We start from the raw sequence: 23,518 nt of genomic DNA on the forward strand, positions 1-23,518 counted from the left end.
TGGGATGAACTGGGAGGGACTGGGAGGGGATTGGGGTGAACTGGGTTATACTGGGATAAACTGGGATCAGATTGGGGCCATTTTGGGGCCAATTTTTAATATTTTGGGGCCATTTAGGGACAATTTTGGGATCATTTTTTGGGACATTTTGGGGGAGTTTTGGGACCCTTTTTGGGACAATTTTGGGGTTCATTTAGTGTTGAAGTGAGGGGGAGAACGACCATCCTATAATGCATCGAACTCCGAATTTATTGATCGATCAGTCACTTTAAATAACAGTGTTAATTAACTTCATGCATATTCCAAAATCCAGGTTTACGATAGGCTAACAGAGAAAACTCTAACCACTCCTTTTGTTTTACAATACCGTTGATTGTTTACATCAAACAAAATCAGTGTTCTCACTGTGATACGAACGGTTCTCAAAACTTCCATAACTGTTCCCAGGGTGCCATCTTTTCCCAGAGAGGATGTTACCTTTGTTATGGGAAGACTGCCTGAGAACTTTATTGTTTATACAAGGATGCCTGAGAGAGACTAATTGTTTATAGAAGTCAGGCTGGAAACTGCTTTGAAACTGCTTCACAGCTACCCGTTACTTTTCCCTCAGCTGCATGGCTTCGTGGCCTTTTTCTTTAAGCCATGCTTGAACTAAACTCCCGACATTTCCCCCGTCTTTTTCTTTAAAAGAAAGGAGGTTAGTTTGCCACATTTTCTCTATCATCCTACTAACCATCTTTTGGATACAGCTACAGAAACAAGGTAAGATAAGTAAAAGCAATAAGAGTACACCTAATATCCCTATAGCATATTTTACAAGGTTTCTTAGCCATGGTCCCAATCCTAAACTTTTAAGCCACTCATCAATACCCAATCCTTCTTCTTCCTTAAGGCTGTTAAGCCCTAGCCGTAGCTCTTTCAACTTAGCATGAATAGATACAGAATGATCAGACAGGTTCATGCAACACATTCCTTCAAACTCTTCACACCCATGGCCTTGAGCTAATAATAAGAAATCTATAGCAGCTCTATTTTGTAAAACAGTGTGGTTAACACTTTGTACATCTGAAGTTAACATATCTAATATCTGTGAAGTTTTATTCAGTTCACCCTTAATTCTTCAGCTACCACTACACCTAGCAATATAACAAAAGTAAACCTCATTTTTCTGTTTTTACTTTGACCTTTTTTTTTTTTTTATCAGTTTTTAACCTTTAACCCTTTTCAAAATACACTGTACCTCCCACTGATAATAAGCCAAGATTTTCTGCTCATGTGTCTCATAAAGATCTAAAGCTGAGGCAGTGTTTAGTCCTGTTTCGTTCCGTAGAGCCCACTCCCAATTATGTTCCCAGTTATGTCTATGATTACAGGTATCACACCATAAACGAAAAAGTGACAACTGATCCACCCAAAAGGTCTCATCACTACCTCCACAACACAGTGCAACCCAAGCAGCACAATGTGGGCTGTGACATTCAAGGCAGTTCTCTTTTGCCGGTCCTTTTATATGGAAAGATGATAATGATTCAATAATGTCAATCAGTTCCCTGGTCGTCCGGCAACAGCGTTTTATCCCAAAGGGTTAAAACCACCCTCAGCTGAGCCACAATGTCCGGCCTTATCAGGCATTGCACGGTAGGTGGTAATTGGACTAAGAAAAGAAAGCTATTAGCTGTTTTCATTCATGTGAACCTGGAGAGGAGGTGAATGACAAGTCTGAAAACGATCCTTTCTGTCCATGAGATTTTCACATCCACCTCTTCCCTGGGTTTCTCAAAAATGTTCAAAATCAGCTTTATAGTCTGTAACCCTTTAGTCATTTGGCTGAAATGGCATCAGCTGGGCGATTCTCAGTCCTTTGTTGATTTGGAGTGGTGAGAAAGTAGTATGCACTTGAAGCACTTAAAATACTTAACTTAGCAGACTTATTTTCAAATTAATAGAACTTAACTGGCTTCAAAATTCTATGGGCTAACTGTGCTACACTCTTTGCAACATAAGAATAGGCAATTCTAATAACTAAATAGTATTTTCAGCTAGCAAGGTTTCTCTGATGTTTACAACAACACTTTGAACACAAGTCATAAAACAAACACCTATTATAAAAGCATAAATCTATCTAACATCACTTAAACTTAATAGCACTTATACTTAAAATACTTAAACTTAAAATATTTAAACTTAATAGAACTTAACATTACTTAAACTTATCTTTACTTAAACTTAATAGAATTTTAAATCAACAGAACTTACATGTAAAATCTCTTAATTCTAACAAAACTATAACAAAATCTAACTGATTTTAGACTTATTTGTAAATAATGTAAGATCAAACTTAACAGAATCTAACTTATCTTAAACCTAATATGATTTAACCTTAACAGACCTCGAACTTAACAGAAAATAAACTTAACAAACTTAACCTTAATAGTATTTAGCATTTAATTTAACTTAGACTACTTAATAACAGATAAAACTTACTATAGACATAAAATATAGCATTTACTATAACTTACTTACAGGCCTGATTCTAAAATATTAAGCTAAAATAACTTTGTTCACGTGTTTGCTATAGCATTTCTATATCAAAAAGCACACTCACAACATCTCACTCATAGAATCAGTCTAACATATCTTAACATTTTTAAACTTTTCAAAATATAATTCTAGAGTCTGATGTTCCACTGACTGAGCCATCTGGGCTTCTGATGTTAAAGTCTCTGCCAATACAGGTGATTTCAAGACAGCATACCAATGCCGAGCCAAACCGGCCGAAATTTGACCCATGCATACAGTACGCTGATTCCTGTTTCAGTCTCTGCCAGGAAGAACTAAAGTGCCTTTAACTTTCCTTGTTTACCATCACTTGTTTCTTAATTTCAACAGGGATCTTTTCCTTTTGTTGACAAAAGTTACATCCATTAGGCTGTTAGGTCTTAAACTGAAGCTTTTGCCGGCTGTGGGGGAAGGGAGAAACGCTCCCGCTGCAAAAAGCGCTCCAGTCCCGCGGTGCGTGTGTCGGAGCGGGCGAAAACCCCCCCCTGCGCTGGGCTCTTTGTTTACTCGCCGGCAGGCTGACTCTGCTGCAGGCACCGCTGCACCCGTGGCTCCCCCCGCGGCGGCTTTGCTCTCCCCCCGCGGCGGCTTCGCTCTCCCCCCGCGGCGGCTTCGCTCTCTCCCGGGGCGGCGCGCCTCGGCTCCCGCGGCGGCGGCTCCGCTCTCCCCGCCGCTGCCTCCGCTCCCGCCGCTATAGCGCAGCATTTTAAGCGGTCGCTCACCGTGGCTGCTCGCCATGGCGGAGCGCCCGTGCCGAGTTCGGAGTAGCACAGACTCGGAAGCGCCACGAGCTGCTGCCGCTGTCTTGCACTCAGAGAGATAGTAAAATAGTGCATCAGACATCACTCGCCATGGCCTGCTTAGCTTCTTGGCAGTTTTACCACTCTCTAAAGCAGCCTCTGACAATAAATCACCGAATTCACGCAATTCCGTTAACTCGTAAACTGTGTGGGGATTCACAAAGATTCCCCGTTCCAGACCATAAGCCAAAAGACCTTGCAATTCCTTCCGTAAGTCTATTCCCTTAATTTGCCTTTTTTGCAAAAACATAATAAAAAGTTCATATGCGGCTTGTCTTTCCATACCTCTTTTTAAGTGCGCACTTTCACCTAGCAGCGTTTTCCCATACTTATGCCGCACAAATCAGCTGGTCCCATCTATATGGTCGCCAGGGCACGGCGCGTATCGGCGGTTTTCTTTTTTCCTCCGCTTTAATTTCGCGCTTATTGCCGCTCCCGCTGCTTCGGAGCCTGAACCATTCCTCACTTATCCTTTGGTGTTCGCAATCCCCGTGATGGCCGCGATCGTCGTGGTGTCCGCTATCACGTCCGGGTGTCACCAATTTGTTGAAGTGAGGGGGAGAACGACCATCCTATGATGCATCGAACGCCAAATTTATTGATCGATCAGTCACTTTAAATAACAGTGTTAATTAACTTCATGCATATTCCAAAATCCAGGTTTACGATAGGCTAACAGAGAAAACTCTAACCACTCCTTTTGTTTTACAATACCGTTGATTGTTTACATCAAACAAAATCAGTGTTCTCACTGTGATACGAACGGTTCTCAAAACTTCCATAACTGTTCCCAGGGTGCCATCTTTTCCCAGAGAGGATGTTACCTTTGTTATGGGAAGACTGCCTGAGAACTTTATTGTTTATGCAAGGATGCCTGAGAGAGACTAATTGTTTATAGAAGTCAGGCTGGAAACTGCTTTGAAACTGCTTCACAGCTACCTGTTACTTTTCCCTCAGCTGCATGGCTTCGTGGCCTTTTTCTTTAAGCCATGCTTGAACTAAACTCCCGACAATTTAGGGACAATTCTTGGGGCCATTTTGGGGCCATTTTGGGGGGATTTTGGGACCATTTTTGGGACAAATTTTTGGGCCATTTTTGGGGCCGTTTTTGGGCCATTTTGGGATGAATTTTTGGCCCATTTTGGGGGGATTTTGGGGGGGTTTGGGACCATTTTTGGGGCCATTTTGGGGGGGGTTGGGACCATTTTTGGGACCATTTTTGGGCCATTTTGGGATGAAATTTTTGGGCCATTTTGGGGGGGTTTTGGGACCATTTTTTGGCCATTTTTGTCCCTGACCGTTCCCTCCCTCCCCGCCCCCCCCCCCCCCGCGCTCCCCTCCCCCCCCCGCGCTGGGGGAGCTCGAGCGGCTCCTGCGGGACCTGAGCGCGACCCGGAGCGGTGAGAAACCCCAAAACCGCCCCCAAACAGCCCAAAATAGCCCAAAATCAGCGAAATTCCAACTGAAATCGGATCGGAGAGGTAAAGAAACCCCCAAATCCCGAAAATCAGCCCCCAAACCCCCCAAAAACGCCCCAAAATCCCCCAAAAGAACCTGAAAACAATGAGATTCCAACCAAAATTGGATCGGAGAGGTCAAAACCCCCCCAAAAAACCACCAAAAGTAACCCAAAACCAGCGAAATTCCAGCCGAAATCAACTCGGGGAGGTCAAAAATCCCAAAAACACCCGAAAATCAGCCCCAAACCCCCCCTAAAATACCCCAAAATAACCCAAAACCAGAGAGATTCCAACGGAAATTGGAGCAGGGAGGTCAAAAATCCCCAAAACTCAAAAATAAACCCCAAAAATTCCACTCAAAATCAACTTGGATACACCAAAACCACCCAAAATAACCCCAAAATAACCCAAAAATACCAAAATTCCACCCAAAATCGGCTTGGGGGTGTCAAAAACCCCAAAACCCACAAAAAGAAACCCAAAACCAGTGAAATTCCAGCCGAAATCAACTTGGGGAGGTCAAAAACCCCCAAAAAAACCCAAAAATTCCACCCAAAATCAACTTGGAGGCATCAAAAACCCCCAAAAATCTCAAAAAAACCGCCCAAAAATTCCACCCAAAAAATTGGATCAGGGATGTCAAAAATCTCCAAAAATCCCCCCCCAAACCCCTGAAAATCAGCCCCAAAACCCCCAAAAAACCCCAAAATTCCACCCAAAATTGGATTGTGGGTGTTAAAAATCCAAAGATGCCCAAAATACCCCAAAGAAACTCAAAAATCAGCCCAAATTCCACCCAAAAACCCTGAAATTCCACATAAAATGTGAATGGGAAGATCAAAACCCCCTAAAAACGTCAAAAAAAACCCTCCAAAAACCTCCAAAACCCACAAATTCCACCCAAAATCAGCTCAGGGACCCCAAAATCAGCTTGGGGACCAGAAAATTCCCAAAAATTCCCCCTAAATTCCCAAAATTCCCCAAATCCACCACAAAATCCCCCAAATTTCCCCAATATTCCCCCCCAAATCCCCCAAAATTCCCTAAAATTCCCCAAATTCCCCATCTTTCCCCTCCCCCGCCCAGATGAGCTCCTGGCCCCGCCCCCCGAGGACGGAACCGAAATTCGGGGATCGCCCCCAAAAAGGTGAGTGGGGACCCCCCCAAAATTCCCCAAAATTTGAGACTGGGACCCCCAAAAACCCCAAAGTTCTCTAAAATTCCCCCAAATTTTGGGGTGGAATCCCCAAAAAAATCAAAAACTCTCCCCCCAAATTTGAGTTGGGAACTCCAAAAAAACCCCAAAATTCTTCCCTGACCCCCCAAAAAATCCCAAAATCTCCCCAAATTTAGGTTGGGATGCCGCAAAATAATCCTGAAATTCCCTTAAATTTGGGGTGGGAACCCCAAAAAAACTCCAAAAAATCTCTCAAAATTTGGGTTGGGAACCCCAAAATCTCCTCAAATTCCCCCAAATTTCGGATTGGGACCCCTAAAAATCCCCCCAAAACCCCAAATTCCTCCAAATTTGGGATGGGACCCCAAAAAAACCCAAAATCTCCCAAAATTTGTGTTGGGACCCCCCAAAATTCCCCCCAAATTTGGGTTGGAGGCTCCAAACCCCCAAAATTCCCTAAAATTCCCCCAAATTTTTGATGGCCTCCCCAAAAAACCCAAAAAAATTCCCCCCTAATTTGTGTTGGGAACCCCAAAATCTGCTGAAATTCCCCCAAATTTGGGATGGAACCCCAAAAATTCCCTGAAATCCTCCCAAAATTTGGGTTGGGATTCCCCCAAAAAAATCCAAATTCCCCCAAATTTTGGAGTGGGAAAACCCAAAAAAGCCCCAAAAATTCTCCCAAATTTGGGGTAGGACCCCCAAATGTTTGCCTTTTCTCCCCCCAGGGACTCAGGGACCCCCAAATTTGGGGAGGGGGCTCCAGAAAACCCCAAAATCTCCTGAAATTTCCTCAAAATTTGGGTTGGGACCCCCAAAAAAACCCCCTAAAATCCCCCAAATTTTGGGTAGGACCCCAAAAAATCTCCTCAAATCTCTCCAAATTTGGGTTAGGAACCCAAAAAAACCCCAAATACAAAATTTGGGATGGGACCCCCCCCAAAAAAACCCCAAATTCTCTCAAATGCCCCCCAAATTTGGGAATGGAATCCCCAAAAATCCCCAAAATTCTTCCCTGGCCCCCAAAATTTGGGATGGGACCCCCACAAACCCCACAAAATCCCTCAAAATTTTGGTTGGGACACCCCAAAAACAAAACAAAAAAAACCCTCCAAAAACCCCAATTTTCCCCAAATTTGGGATGGGACCCCCAAATTTTTGCTTTTTCTCCCCCCAGGGACTCGGGGACCCCCCCAGGACCCCCCAAATTTGGGGAGGGGGCCCCAAATTTTTGCTTTTTCTCCCCCCAGGGACTCGGGGACCCCCCCAGGACCCCCCAAATTTGGGGAGGGGGCCCCGAAATCGGCGGCCACGCAGGAGCTGGATCGGCTGATGGCGTCGCTGGCCGAGTTCCACCTGCAGCAGCCCCAGGTGGGCCCAAAGTGACCCAAAATCACCCCAAAATTACCCTAAAATCAACCCAAAATCACCCCCAAAACAACAACAAAAATCCCAAAATATCATCCCAAAAAACCCCAAAATCACCCAAAAACATCACTCCAAAATCATCACAAAAAACCTGAAATCACCTCAAAACAATCCCCAAATAAACTCAAAATAACCCGCAAAAATCACCACCAAACCACTGCAAAAATAACCCCTCAAAATCCAAAAATCACCCCCAAAAAACTCCCAAAATCACCCCAAAAATCACCTCCAAATTCACCCAAAACCCCCCCAAAACCAGCCCAAAATCACCCCAAATCCCCTCAAAATCACCCCAAATCCCCTCAAAATCACCCCAAAAATCACCCCAAAATCCCCCTAAAATAATCGTAAAGAAACCTCCAAAATTCACCCCAAAAGAATACCTAAATCACCCCCCAAAAACCTCCAAAATCACCCAAAAACCCTGCCAAAATCTCCCTAAAATAACCCTAAAAAAACCCCAAATTAATCCCCCGAAAAACCCAAATCAGCCCCGATCAAATACCCAGAATCACTCTTAAAGAAACCCCAAATGTCACCCCAAATCACCCCAAAAAATGCCCAAAATCACCCCAAAAATACCCCCAAGATGCCCCAAATCCCCTGAAAACCTCTCTAAAACTCACCTAAAATCACCCAATGAAAAGCCCTAAAAATCCCTTTAAAAACCCGCCTGAAAAGCCCCAAAATTTGCCCAAAAAACCCCAAATTCACCCCAAAATCCTCCCAGATCTCCTAAAGTCCAGCCCAAATCTCCCCAAAATCCACCCCAAGACTCCTAAAAATCCCCTCAAATCCTCCCTAAAGAACCCCAAAAATCCCCTAAAAACCCTCAAAAAAATCCCTAAAAAAAACCCAAAATCCCCTAAAATTTGCCCCAAAATCCCCAAATTCACCCCAAAATCCTCTGAAAATCCCCAAATTCACCCCAAAATCCTCTCTGAGCTCCACTAAGATCCCCTGAAATCCCCTCAAAAATCCCCAAAAAATCCACTAAAAATCGCCAAAAAAACCCTTAAAAAACCCAAAAAAACCCAATTTTTGCCCAAAATTCCCCAAATTCACCCCAAAATCCTCTAAAAATCCCCAAATCCTCCCCAAAACCCTCCCAAATCCTCCTTGAACTCCACTAAAATCCCCTGGAATCCCCTCTAAAATCCCCAAAAAAATCCCCAAAATTCCCCTGAAAAAAAACAAATTTTGCCCAAATTTTACCAAAATCCCCCAAATTTCCCCCAGGCCCCCCAAAATTGGCTCCCCCCGGTTGTGGAGAGGACCTGGAGTCGCTGCTGGTGCTGCTGCAGGCGGGGCCGGGGGGTCCCCAAAACCCCCCAAAATCACCCCAAAAATCCCTCCTAAACCTCCTAAATAACCCGAAATCCCCTAAAATCACCCCAAAATCTCCCCCAAATCCCAAAAAAAAACCCAAATCCCCCCAAAAATCCCAAATCCTCCCTAAAATCCACCCCAAATCCCCTAAAAACCTCCCTGAACTTCCTAAAATCCCAATTCCCTAAAATTGCTTCCAAACCTCCTAAAAATCCTCCAAAAAATCCTAGAAAATCCCAAAAATCCCTTTAAAAAAACCCTAAAATCCCTTAAAACACCCTCTGAATCCCATTAAAAAAAACCCAAAATCCTCTAAAAAACCCCAAATCCTCCCCAAAGTCCAGCCCAAATCCACCAAAAACCTCCCTAAACTCCCTTAAACTCCCCTAAAATTGCTCCCTTAAATCCCCTAAAAATCACATCTGACGTCCCCAAAATCCTCTAAAATCTCCCAAAAAAACCCCAAAATCATCCCCAAAAGACACCTAAAACCCCAAAACCCCCTCAATTCACCCCAAACACCCTAAAAATCCTCATAAATCCTCCCTAAATACCCCAAAAATCCACTAAAAATCCCCTGAAAACCCCTAAAATTCCCCCAAAATTCTCCCCAAAAAAACCCTAAAAACCCCAAAAATCCCAAATTCACCCCAAATTCTGCCCAGACTCCCCCAGATCGGCTGCCCCCGGTCCGGGAGAGGACTCGGAGTCGTTGCGGGGGCGACGCGCGGGGAGAGCGGAGAAATCGGGGATTGGGGGGAGATTCGGGGATTTTGGGCAATTTGGGAAATTTGAGGGGAGTTCGGGGGGGCTGCGGCAATTTTGGGGGACATTGAGGAGGATTTTAGGGGGATTTTGGGGGATTTGAGGAGGATTTGGGGAACCGGGGCGGCTGCCGGGGCTGCGGGGGCGCCGCGCGGGGAGAGCGGAGACATTGGGGGAAATTCGGGGATTTGGGAAAAATTGGGAAATTTGGGAGGATTTGGGAAATTTGAGGGGGTTTTTGTGGGATTTTGGGGCAGATTTAGGGGGGGTTTGGGGGCGATTTTGGGGAAGTGTTGGGGAGGTTTTGGGGTGAAATTCGGGGGATTTTGGGATGGATTTGGGGGAGATTTAGGGACAAATTTTGGGGCGATTTGGGGGAGATTTTGGGTGGATTTGGAAGGTTTTGCTCACCATTGAACTCTCTTCTTTTTCTCCTTTCCTTCCCCATTTTCCTTTACTTTCCCTCCCGAACCCCAATTTTCTTTCCCCCAAACCCCCGTTTTTTCCCCCAAAATTCCCTTTTTTCCCTAATTCCCCATTTATTCCCCCCAAACCCCATTATTTTTGCCCAACCCCCCATTATTTTTTGCCCAAAATCCCCATTTTTTTCCCTAATTCCCCATTTTTTCCCCCAACCCCATTATTTTTGCCCAAAATTCCCATTATTTTTGCTCAAATCCCCGTTTTTTCCCTAATTCCCCATTATTTTTCCCCAATTCCCTTTTTTTGCCCCCAAATTCCCGGTTTTTTCCCAAAATCCCCATTATTTTTTTCCCAAAATTCCCATTATTTTTCCCCCAAAACCTCCATTATTTTGCCCCCAAACCCCATTACTTTTTGCCCATTATTTTTCCCAAAATCCCCATTCTTTTTCCCCCCCAAACCCCCATTTTTCCCCCAAAATCCCCATTTTCTTTCCCCCCAAAATCCCCATTTTCCCCCCCAAGCCCCATTATTTTTGCCCAGCCCCCCATTATTTTTTGCCCAAAATCCCCATTTTTTCACTCCAAAATCCCCGGGTTTTTTTCCCTAACTCCCGTTTTTTAATCAAAATCCCCATTTTGCCCCCAGAATTCCCGTTTTTTTTCCCCATTTTTCACCTCAAAATTCCCATTATTTTTCCCCAATTCCCCGTTTTTCCCCCAAATCCCATTATTTTTGCCCCAAAATCCCCATTTTTCACCCCCAAACCCCATTTCTTTCCCCCCAAAATTCACTTTTTTCACCCCAAAATCCCCATTTTTCTGCTCAAAGTTCCTATTATTTTGTCCCAAATCCCCTATTTTTTTCCCTAATTCCCGGTTTTTTGCCCCCAAAATTCCCTTTTTTTCACCCCAAAATTCCCGGGTTTTTCCCCCATTTTTCACCTCAAAATCCCATTATTTTGACCCCAAAATCCCCATTATTTTTGCCCCAAATCTCCATTTTTTCACCCCAAAATCCCCATTTTGCCCCCAAAATTCCCGGGTTTTTCCCTCAAACCCCCCATTATTTTTTCCCAAAATTCCCCATTTTTCCCCCCAAAATCCCCGTTTTTTTGCCCAAAATCCCCGTTTTTTTTCCCGAATTGCCGTTTTCCCCCAAATCCCGTTATTTTTGCCCACACTCCCGTGGTTCGGCCCCAGATTTCAGTGCCTCTGTGCCCCCTGTGCCCCCCTGTGCCCCCCCTGTGCCCCCTGTGCCCCCTGTGCCCCCCCGAACCCCCCTGTGCCCCCCGTGCCCCCCCTGTGCCCCCCCTGTGCCCCCTGTGCCCCCTGTGCCCCCCTGTGCCCCCTGTGCCCCCTGTGCCCCCTGTGCCCCCTGTGCCCTCTGTGCCCCCTGTGCCCCCCCTGTGCCCCCTGTGCCCCCCCTGTGCCCCCCCTGTGCCCCCTGTGCCCCCTGTGCCCCCCCTGTGCCCCCTGTGCCCCCCCTGTGCCCCCCCTGTGCCCCCCCTGTGCCCCCCCTGTGCCCCCTGTGCCCCCTGTGCCCCCCCTGTGCCCCCCTGTGCCCCCCCTGTGCCCCCCCTGTGCCCCCTGTGCCCCCTGTGCCCCCTGTGCCCCCCCTGTGCCCCCCCTGTGCCCCCTGTGCCCCCCCTGTGCCCCCCCTGTGCCCCCTGTGCCCCCTGTGCCCCCCCTGTGCCCCCTGTGCCCCCCTGTGCCCCCCTGTGCCCCCCCTGTGCCCCCTGTGCCCCCTGTGCCCCCCCTGTGCCCCCTGTGCCCCCCCTGTGCCCCCCCTGTGCCCCCTGTGCCCGAGCGGCAGCGTTGGGGGTGAGGGCTGGGGAGGACAGCGGGGCTTTGGGGAAACCTGGGGGGTTTAGGGGCAGAAATGGGGGAAAATGGGGATTTTTGGTGGGGGGGGGAAATGGGGTCTTGGGGGAAAAGATTTTGGGTGAAAAAATGCCAAAAAAAAAGGGATTTTTGGGGGAAAAAATAGGGATTTTTTGGGGAAAAATGGGATTTTGGGGAGAAAAAAATGGGGGTTTTGGTGAAGAAACGGGGAGAAAAATTGGGATTTTTGGGAGGAAAATGGGGGGAAAATCAAAAAGGGATTTTGCGTGAAAAAATGGGAATTTGGGGTTAAGAAAACAGGGAAAAAATTGGGATTTTTTGGGGGGTTAAAATGGGGATATTTGGGGTTCGGGGTCCCCCTGTGCCCCCCCTGCTGCGCCCCAAAATGCCAACAATGCCAAAAACCCATCATGGGGGTGAGGTTTGGGGAGAAAAATGGGGATTTTGGGGAAAAAATGGGATTTTTAGGTGAAAAAATGGAGTTTTTACATGACAAAATGGGATTCGCAGGGGGGAAAATGGGGAAAAAATGTGATTTTTTAGGGGGGGAAATTGGGGTCTGGAAGGGAGTTTGGGTTTGGGGTGAAAAAATGGGGATTTTGGAAAAAACGGGGAAAAAATGGGATTTTTAGGGGGAAAATGGGATTTTTGGGGGAGAAATGGGGAAAAAAAGGGATTTTTGGGGGGAAAGTGGGAGGAAAATGGGATTTTTGGTGGGGGGAAAATGGGGAATTTTGGGGTGTGGAATTGGGGTTTGGGGAGAAAAGATAAAGAAAGGGATTTTTGGGTGAAAAAATGGGGATTTTAGGAAAAAAATGGGGAAAAAAATTGGGATTTTTGGGGGGAAATGGGGAAGGAAGAGATTTTGGGGGAAAAAATGGAGAAAAATGGGAATTTGGGGGAAATAAATGGGATTTTTGGGGTGGAAAAAGGGAATTTGGGATGGAAAAATGGGAATTTTTGGGGGGGAAGGGAATTTTAAGGGGGAAAAGGGAATTGTGGGTTGAAAAAAGGCGATTTTGGGTTAAATTTTTTGGTTTTTGTTGTCCCCAGGCCAGACGTGGCACCCGGAGCATTTCTGCTGCTCCCACTGTGGGGACATGCTGGGGGACCAGGGTGAGCCCCAAAATACAGCAAAATCAACCCAAAAAAATTCCCCAAAATTCAAAAAAATTCCCCCAAAAATTCACAAAAAATTCCCCCCAAATTTCCTCAAAAAATTCCCCCCAAAATCCCCAAATTTTCCCTAAATTCCCCCCAAATATCCCTCAAAATTCTCCCAAAAATTCCCCAAAAATTCCTCCTAACATTCCCTAAAATGTTCCCCAAAAAATCCCCCCAAAATTTTCCCCCAAAAACTTCCCAAAATTGCCCCCCAAAATTCTCCCCAAAAAATCCCAAAAATTCCCCCCAAAATCCCAAAATTTCCCCCAAAAAACCCCAAAACTCCCCAAACTCTCCCGAATTTCCTTCCAAAACTTTCCCATTTTTTCCCCAAAATTCTCCCCCCAAAATCCCAAATTTTGCCCAAAACCCCCAAAAATTCCCCCTAAAAAAACCCCCAAAATTCCCAAATTCCCCCAAATTTCTCCCAAAACTCCCTTTTACCCCAAATATCCGGAAAAAAAACCCCAAAAATTCCCCAGAAAATCCCAATTTTTTTCCCCAAACACCCCCAAAATCCCACCAAAAATCCCCAAATTCTCCCGGATTTCCCTCCAAAACCTTCCCATTTTTTCCCAAAAATCTCCCCAAAAATCCTGAATTTTTGCCCAAAAAAACCCAAAATTCCCCCCAAAACCCCAAAATACCCCTAAAAAATGCCCAAAATTCCAAATTTCTCCCAAAACTCCCTTTGTTCCCCAAAAAATCCCAAAAAAACCCATTTTTTTCCTCAAATACCCCCAAAATCCCCCCCAAAAAAATCCCAATTTTTTTCCAAAATCCCCCCAAAAAACCCCCAAATTTCCCCAATTTTCCCAAAACCCCCAAAATTTCCCAATGTCAGGCTCCTGGAGCGGGCCGGGCGCCCCTTCTGCCGCCGGGATTTCGGGGCGCTGCTCGGGGGACCCCGCGCTCGAGGCCTTTGTGTCGGCCCTGGGGGGGCTGTGGCACCCCGGTGCTTCGTCTGCCAGGTGAGAACCCCAAAATATCCCAAAATCACCAAAATATCCCAAAAAATATTAAAAAATCCCGTTAAAAGGGGGCAAAAAATGGCTGAGAAACGCCCCAAAAATGTCCCCGAAACAGCCCAAAAATCCCACTAAAAATGCCAAAAACTGACCCCAAAATATCCCCCAAAATCCCATTTTAAAAGTCAATTAATGTCCCAAAACTCCCATTTTAAAAAGTTGAAAAATGTCCCAAAACCGCCCCAAAAACGCTCCAAAAATATCCCCAAAAATCCCATTTTAAAGTCAAGAAAAGCCCTAAAATCCACCCCAAAAATACCCCCAAAGAAACCCCAAAAACATCCCAAAAATATCCCCAAAACCACCCAAAAACCACCCCAAAAATGTCCCAAAAATGCCCCAAAAGTGTCCCAAAAAGGCCCCAAAATTCCCTTTTTGGCCCCGCGCTCGAGGCCTTTGTGTCGGCCCTGGGGGGGCTCTGGCACCCCCGGTGCTTCGTCTGCCAGGTGAGAACCCCAAAATATCCCAAAAATGTAAAAACTCCCCCAGAAAATCCCCAAAATAAAAAAAAATCCCACAAAAAAGGGCAAAAACGTAAAAATCCCCAAAAAAATCCCAAAAAAGAAAAAAAAATCCCATTAAAAGAGGCCCAAAAATGGGGCAGAAATGCCCCAAAAACGCCCCCAAAATTCCATTTCAAAAGTCAAAAATGCTCCAAAGATATCCCAAAAACTCCCATTAAAAAAAACTCTAAAAATGCCACAAAAAACACCCCAAAAACCACCTAAAAATGCCCCCAAAATGCCCCCGAAATACTTCTGAAAATCGCATTTTAAAAGACCAAAAACGCCCCCAAAAATGCCCCAAAAATACCCTCAAAAATGCCCCAAAACCAGCCTGAAACACCCCAAAAAGTCCCATTTTAAACGTCCAAAAATGCCCCAAAAACACCCCCAGAATCCCAATTAAAAAGTCCAAAAATGCCCCAAAAATGTCCCCAAAAATTCTGTAAGAAAAGGGCAAAAATTGGTTCAGAAATGGCCCAAAAATGCCCCCAAAATTCCCTTTCCGGGTGAGAAACCCAAAATATCCCAAAATCACCAAAAAATCCCCAAAAGAAAAAAAATCCCATCATAAAAGGCCAAAAAATGGGGCAGAAATGCCCCCAAAATGTCTCAAAAATGCCCCAAACCAGCCCAAAACCTCATCCAAAAGTCCCATTAGAAACGTCAAAAGTGGCCCCAAAAAATCCCGTTTTAAAAAAGTCAATTAATGTCCCAAATAATCCCATTTGAAAAGTCCAAAATGGTCCCAAAACCACCCCAAAAACCATCCCAAAAAACCCCAAAAATGCCCCAAAAATGCCCCAAAACCTCCCATTTAAAAAGTCCAGAAATGCCCCAAAAATACCCCCCAAAATAGCCCCCAAAAATGTCCCAAAACCGCCCCAAAAACTCCCATTAAAAAGTCAAAAACTGCCCCAAAAACTGCCCCAAAGACACCCCAAAAATCGCATTAAAATGAATCAAAATCTCCCCAAAAACATCCAAAAAATGGCCCAAAAGGTCCCCAGAAATGGCCCAAAAACACCCTCAAAAATCCCATTTCAATAGTCCAAAAATGCATCCAAAAAATCCCATTAAAAAGTCAAAAAATGCCCCCAAAAATTCCAATGAAAAAGTCAAAAAATGCCCCAAAACCGCCCCCAAAATTCCCTTTTTGGCCCCGTGCTCGAGGAATTCGTGGTGGCCCTGGGGGGGCTCTGGCACCCCCTGTGCTTCGTCTGCCAGGTGAGAACCCCAAAATATCCCAAAAATGTAAAAACTCCCCCAGAAAATCCCCAAAATAAAAAAAATCCCACACAAAAGGGCAAAAATTGGAGTTAATACCCCCAAAATGCCCCAAAAATCAGCCCAAAAATCCCATTAGAATGTCTAAAACTGCCCCAAAAATATCCTAAAAATCAGAAAATTCCCCCCAAAATCCTCAAAATAAAAAAAATCCCATTTAAAATGTCAAAAAATTGCTCAGAAATGCCCCAAAAATGCCCCAAAAATGCCCCAAAACCACCCCAAAATGGCCCAAAAATCCCATTCAAAAAAGGTCCAAAAATGCCCTAAAAAAATCCCCAAAACCACCCAAAAACCCCCAAATATGCCCCAAAAACATCCTAAAAATACTCCAAAAACCCCACCAAAAATCCCATTCCAAAAGTCAAAAAATGTCCCCAAAACATCCCATTTAAATAGTCCAAAAATACTCCCAAAAACACTCAAAAATGTCCCAAAAAATCCCATTAAAAAGTCGAAAAATGTCCCTAAATAGATCCCAAAAAATCCCATTAAAAAAAGTCCAAAATCGCTCCAAAAAAATGGCCCAAAACCACCACAAAATGGCCCAAAGAATCCCATTTAAATAGTCAAAAAATGCCCCAAAAAATCCCATTTAAAAATCAAAAAATGTCCTCAAAAATCCCCCAAAATCCCATTTAAAAACCCCAAAAATATCTAATTTAAAAATTCAAAAACTACCCCCAAAAATGCCATTTAAATAGTCCAAAAATGCCCCCAAAAATCCCAAAACACCCCCATAAAACTGCCCCAAAATGGCCCAAAGTGGCCCCAAACCACCCCAAAAATCCCATTTTAAAAGTCAGAATATGCCCCAAACATACCCCCAAAATCACCCCAAAAATGGCCCAAAATGTGCCCAAAAATACCCAAAAAATCCCATTAAAAAGTCAAAAAATGCCCCCAAAAATTCCAATTAAAAAGTCCAAAGAAGGCCCAAAAATGGCCAAAAATGTCCCCAAAACGTCCCAAAAACTCCCATTAAAAAGTCAAAAACATCCCCAAAAATCCCATTCAAATAAGTAAAAAATGCCCCAAAAAATGCCCCCAAAAATGGCCCAAAAATCCCATTCAAACAAGGTCCAAAAATGCCCTAAAAAACCCCCCCAAAAAACCCAAAATCATCCTAAAATATCCCAAAAACTCCACCAAACATCCCATTTTAAAAGTCCAAAAATTCCTTTCTTTTTACGCAAAATTCTCTATTTTATTCTCCAATTTTCCCATTTTCAACCCAAATTTCCCCAACATTTCATTTTTTCCCCCCAAATTTTCCCATTTTCCATTTTTTCTCCAATTCTCCCATTTTCAACCCCAATTTTCCCAATTTTTCTCATTTTTGCCCCAAATTGTGGGGCATTTTTGCACTTTTAAAATGAGATTTCTGGACGTATTTTGGGGCATTTTGAACCAGAATTTCCTCATTTTTTCCCCAAGTTTCTCCCAATTTCTTTTTTTAACCCCAAATTTCCCATTTTTACCGAAATTTTCTCATTTTTTCCCCATTTTTAACCAAATTTTCCGGTTTTCCCCTCAGGATTGCAACTGCTCCTTCCCGCGGGGCTCCGGTCTGCCGGCGTCACTTCCGGGAGGAGGGGCCAGCCTGGGGGCGGGGCTAAACCAACACAATGACGTCATTCATAGAAAGGGGGCGGAGCCCCAAAATCCCCAAATTCTGCCCAAAAAATCCCTGGAAATGGGAAAAAATGCAAAAAAAAGGGGGGAAAAAGGGAAAAATTCCTGAAATTTCCCCTAAAAATATAAAAAAGGGGTAAAAAGGGAAAAAAATTTTAAAAAGCAACAAAATCCCTGAAATTCTCCCCAAAATTGCCAAGGGAAAGGTGGGAAAAAAGACAAAAATCACAGAAAAAAAGGGGAAAAAATTACAAAAGTAAAAGGAAAAAAATCCTGAATTGGATAGAAAACGGCAAAAATTGCAAAAAAATAAAGGAGCAAAAGAACGGAAAAAACAAAGGGGGTAAAAAGGAAAAAATATTTAAAAAAAAAAAAATCCTAAAATTCCCCCCAAAATCTGGCAAATTTGGGGGATTTGGGGAATTTTTGGGGATTTTTCTGGGTTCTTTTTGGTTTTGTGGGGGCAAAATTTTGGGGCTTTTTTGTGAAGAAATTTTGGGGATTTTTTTAGAAAATTTTGGGGTGAAATTTGGGGTTTTGGGAATTATTTTTTGGTGTTTGGAGGGGAAATTTTGGGGATTTGGAAATTTGGTTTTTTAGAAAAATTTTGGGTTTTTTGGGGGGAAAATTTTGGGGTTTTTTGGGTTTTTTTGCGAGGGAATTGTGGAGATTTTTATTTTACAAAATTTGGGGGGAGAATTTTGGGAATTTTTTCAATTTTTTTTAGAAAATTTTGGGGTTTTGGTGAGGGAATTTTTGGGGCGTTTTTTGGATTTTTTTTGAGAAAATTGTGGGAGTCTTTTGGGGAAAATTTTGGATTTTGGGGGGTTTTTTGGGGTTTTTTTAGGGAATTTTGGGGAGGTTTCAGGCCTCTCACCACCTCACGCAGCTCAATAAAGCAATCGCAGCACAAACGCTCAGTTTGGGGTAATTTTTTAAAATTTTGGGTCAATTTTGGTCATTTTTTGTAATTTTTGGTAAATTTTGAGGCTCTTTTGAGGCTGTGAGCAACTGGCATCAGGCTGGAAGCAACTGAGGACAACTGGGACTAACTGGGAACATAGTGGGGACAACTGGGAGACACTGGGAGAGACTGAAACCACACTGGGGTAAATGGGAGCAACTGGAACCACACTGGATGATAATGGGAGCAGCTGTGCCCATGCTGGGGTGATACTGGAACTGACTGCCATCATACTGGGATTGACAGGAATAGTACTGGGAGTATCTGAGAGTGGCTGGGTTCATATTGGAACCAAACTGGGAATTACTGGAAAGGTGCTGGCTGTGACTGGAACCATGCTGGAGGTGACTGGGAGCAACTGGGCCCACACTGGGAGTGACAGGGAGTCACTCTGGGCATGACTGGAATAACACTGGGAGGATCTGGGAGTGACTGGGATCATACTGGGGTGGTTGTAACCATACTGGGAGTGACTGGGTGCAACTGGGATCATCCTGGGAACCACTGAGATTACTGCAGATGAGAATGGATCCTAACTGAGGGGTACTGGGAGCTACTGGGCCCATGCTGGGAGGAAAATGTGGCACAGTGGGAGCAACTGGGATCATCTGGAAGGTACTGAAACCATGCTGAGGGGACTGAGACTATAACTGGGATTATATTTGGAGCAACTAGGACCTTACTTCAGGAAACTGCCAGAAACTGAAATCATACTGGAAGAAACTGGGAGGAACTGGGAAAGACAGAGATAATTCTGTGCTAACCAGAACATTACTGGGCACACTGGGATATACTGGGAGTGTCTGTGACCATACCGGGTGGACTGGAACCACACTGCAAACAGCTGGGACCATGCTGGGGGCAACTGGCAGTGAGTGGGACCATGCTGAGAGGGACTGGGACTATTCAAGGGACAACTGGGATCATACTGGGAGGAACTGGGAACAACTGGGACTATTCTGGCAGCATCTGGGATCATACTGGGATCACAGTGGGAGCAGCTGGGTCCATGTTGGCTGAGACTGGGATCTCAATGAGGGTGACTGGAATCATACTGGGATTGACTGGGAGGGGCTGTGAGCAACTGGAATCCTGCTGAAAGCCACTGGGAGGAAGTGGCAGTGACTGGGAGCATGCTGAGTGTGACTGGGATATACTGGGAGAGACTGGGAGTCATGAGGATCACACTGGAGGCTACTGGGGTCCTGCTGGCATTGACAGGGAACAACTGGGATCCCACTGGGGGTCACTGGCATCATACTGGGAGTGACTGGGATCACACTGGGATTATAGTGGGTGTCAATAGACCCTGACTGGGGTTCCTGAGAGCTACCAGGCCCATGCTGGGAGCTGCCTGCGCACACACTGGGAGGAACTGGGAAAAACTGGGAATGACAGGATGCATGCTGGTGACAACTGGGATGTCCTGGCAGTGACTGGGATGAAACTGGGGGCAGCTGAACCACTCTGAGGTAACTGGAAGTGCCTGGCAATGACTACGAGAATGTTCAGGGCAACTGGGATATACTGGGAGCGCCTGAGACCATGCAGGTGGTGACTGGGACAACACTGGGAGCCACTGGGAATGTGCTGGGGGTGACTGGGATCATACTGGGGGAACTGGGGGCAAGTGTGAGTGACTAGAGCCCTGCTGGGAGAGACTGGGATCATACTGGGAGTTTCTGGGACTATACTAGGGCCAACTGGGAGAATAGGGAACACACTGAATGAAAGTGGGAGCAACTGGGAGCAAATGGGACTGCGTTGGGTATAAATTGCATCATAATGAGGAATGGCTGGGAGTGCCTGGGCTCATACTGGGAAGAAGAGGGATCCTGCCAGGAGTGAGGGGAAGTGAGCAGGATCATCCTGGGAGTGACAAGTAAACTGGAAGCACACAGGGCCGACAACTGGGCTCATGCTGGGAGCAGGGCTCCTGGACAGGATGGATGCAGGGGCCAAACCCAACAAGGTGAGGTTTAACAAGTCCAAGTGCTGGGTCCTGCACTTTGGCCACAACAACCCCTGCAGCTCTACAGGCTGGGGCCAGAGTGGCTGGAGAGCAGCCAGGCAGAAAGGGACCTGCAGTGACTGGTGGACAGCAGGCTGGACATGAGCCAGCAGTGTGCCCAGGTGGGCAAGCAGGCCAATGGCTCCTGGCCTGGATCAGGAATGGTGTGGCCAGCAGGAGCAGGGCAGGGATTCTTCCCCTGTGCTCAGCACTGCTTGGGCAGCACCTCGAGTGCTGTTTGCAGTTCTGGGGCCCCCAATTCAGGAAGGACATGGAGGGGCTGGAGCGTGTCCACAGAAGGGACACAATGCTGGGAGGGGTCTGGAGCACAGCTGAGGGAGCTGGGGTTGTTTATCCTGGAGGAGAGGAGGCCCAGGGGACACAAGGCAGTGTCGGGGCACAGGTTGGAATTGATGATCTCCATGGCCTGTTCCAACCTCGCTGATTCTGGGATTCTCTGAAAGCACCCTTGGAGCAGTTGCAGGAGGAGCCCTGGGCCTCCTCTTCAGAAGCTCCAGCAGCCCAGGTCCCTCAGCTTCTCCTGCCAGCCCCAAAGCCCATCCTGTCAGTCCTGCAGAGCCTCTGCAGCCCCTCCTCACTGCCCAGAACAGGGAGCCCCAGAGGCAGACACAGCAGCCCAGATGTGCCCCCCTGGCCTGGGGTGCCTCTGGCAAGGGAGCAGCACCAGGCACTGCAGGAGCCTGCAGACAATTCCTGCAGCACTTGTAGGATGATCCTGCTGCCCAAGGGATGTTCCCATGGTGCCAAGTCAGGAACTGCAGTGGGAAGTGGGGCCAGAGAGGAAAGGGCAAATAGGGAAGGGCTGTTTGCAGGGGAGGGAACAGCAATGGGCAATTGGAGGAAATCTGGATCAGGAAAGAGGAAGGAAAGCAAATGTGAAGCTCAGAAAATGCTCAGGGCAGGTTAGGGGTGGCTGCCAGGCAGCCCTGGCTCTGAGCAACAGCGTCTGCAGGGGCACAGGAAACTCCCAGCTGATGGGAACAAACTTTCTGGCTGACTGCAGAGGCCAGGACAAAGCTGAGTGGTTTCCCTGGTGTCCCCCAGCCCTTGCTGGCCCCAGGGGCTGATGGCATTTGTGCTCCATCAGGTTCATGTCCCCACAGCACCAGCATGGGGTGCTCCTGCCTGCTGTGTGCAATGCAAACAGGGGCTGCTGAGCCAGTGCTGCCGTGTCTGTGCCTGCAAGGATGGGGCACCTGTGTGAGCTGGGGGAGAGGCCAGGGCTGCAGATGTTGTTGGCAGCTCCATGAGGACGCTCTGGGACGCTGCCCTGGGCTGTCCAGCGCACTGGGGATGGATCAGCCCCTGCTCTGCTGCTCCTTCCCGTCTGCCCCAGGGCCCTTGCAGAGCCCCAGCCATGCTGTTTGCCCCCAGCCTGCCCACAGCCAGCCTGGGGCTGCTCACAGGGCTTTTCTGTGCTGAGCATTGGCCTGGGCGTGTTCTTGAGAGAACCTGGGCAAGGAGCCTGGAGCCCCCAGGCCCTGGCCTGAGGCGTCAGCGCTGCCCCAGCAGTGCCCATGGCCTGTCCCTGCTGCAGCCCCGGCACTGCCACCCCCAGGGCTGTGCCCGGCCCTGAGAGCACTCAGGCCCTGCAGCAACACCAGGGCCACCAGGGCAGCGGGGCAGGGCCACGGCAGCAGCACTGGCAACACCAAGTGCTGCTGCTGCTGTGCACGGCTGCTGTGCCAGCACTGATCTGCCCCCAGCTCTGCACACAGACATTGCTGCTGCAGCTTCAGAGAGGGCAACAAGAGGGGGAACTCTGGTTAAAACTTTGCTTGGAGATCCTTTAGCTCCTTTAGAGCCACTGAGAGCACAGCTCCTCATTGACACAGTCTGGGCCACAGCAAATGTGGAGACAAACGAAATGAGAAATGGCAAAACCAGTAGCATTTCATTTGGACAATACTAAAACAAAATAAAAAGAATGAGAATAATAAACCAACCACCATACCCAACAAGAACAATGAAAGATTACATTGATTTCAAGTGATTTGCAGAAATTGGCCAGCAGTTTAATGTTTCTGATATTGTCCAGTCACCAATCTCCACACTGCAGCCTTGAGCTCTTGGTTCCTCAGGCTGTAGATGAGGGGGTTCAGGGCCGGAGGCACCACTGAGTAAAGAACTGACAGGGCCAGATCAAGGGATGGGGAGGAGATGGAGGGGGGCTTCAGGTAGGCAAAAAAGCCAGTGCTGAGAAACAGGGAGACAACAGCCAGGTGAGGGAGGCAGGTGGAAAAGGCTTTGTGCCGTCCCTGCTCAGAGGGGATCCTCAGCACAGCCCTGAAGATCTGCACATAGGAGAAAACAATGAACACAAAGCAGCTTGAGGCTACAAAGACACTTACAGCAAGAAGCCCAAGTTCCCTGAGGTAGGAATTGGAGCAGGAGAGCTTGAGGATCTGGGGGATTTCACAAAAGAACTGGTCCAGGGCATTGCCATGGCACAGGGGCAGGGAAAATGTATTGGCTGTGTGCAGCAGTGAATAGAGAAAGGCACTGCCCCAGGCAGCTGCTGCCATGTGGGCACAAGCTCTGCTGCCCAGGAGGGTCCCATAGTGCAGGGGTTTGCAGATGGACACGTAGCGGTCATAGCACATGATGGTGAAAAGGGAAACCTCTAATGACATGAAAAACACAAAAAAAAAAGAGCTGTGTAGCACATCCTGAGTAGGAGATGTCCCTGGTGTCCCAGAGTGAATTGTGCATGGCTTTGGGGACAGTGGTGCAGATGGAGCCCAGGTCACTGAGGGCCAGGTTGAGCAGGAAGAAGAACATGGGTGTGTGCAGGTGGTGGCCACAGGCTACGGCGCTGATGATGAGGCCATTGCCCAGGAGGGCAGCCAGGGAGATGCCCAGCAAGAGGCAGAAGTGCAGGAGCTGCAGCTGCCGTGTGTCTGCCAATGCCAGCAGGAGGAAGTGGCTGATGGAGCTGCTGTTGGACATTTGATTTCACTGGCCTTTGGGAGCTGTTCATGGAGAAAAGTCAGTGACCGGTTAGGAGAAACTTCTTCCAGCAAAATCAAAGCCTTTTTCAATAGACCCTTCTCCTGTAACACTCTGACACCCTTTTCAATTTCCAGAAGATTTTTCTTCAGCTCCAAGTTTGGATCCCTG

General features: G+C 46.7%; 1 pseudogene; it reads right to left on the reverse strand.

Annotated features, from left to right (window-relative positions):
• Positions 1 to 22,413: 22,413 nt before the first annotated feature.
• LOC131569312 (olfactory receptor 14J1-like) lies at positions 22,414 to 23,179 on the reverse strand (annotated as a pseudogene).
• Positions 23,180 to 23,518: the final 339 nt, after the last annotated feature.

The sequence above is a fragment of the Ammospiza caudacuta genome, chromosome 30 (genome assembly GCF_027887145.1).
Source record: "Ammospiza caudacuta isolate bAmmCau1 chromosome 30, bAmmCau1.pri, whole genome shotgun sequence".
In the NCBI taxonomy this organism is placed as follows: Eukaryota; Metazoa; Chordata; class Aves; order Passeriformes; family Passerellidae; genus Ammospiza; species Ammospiza caudacuta.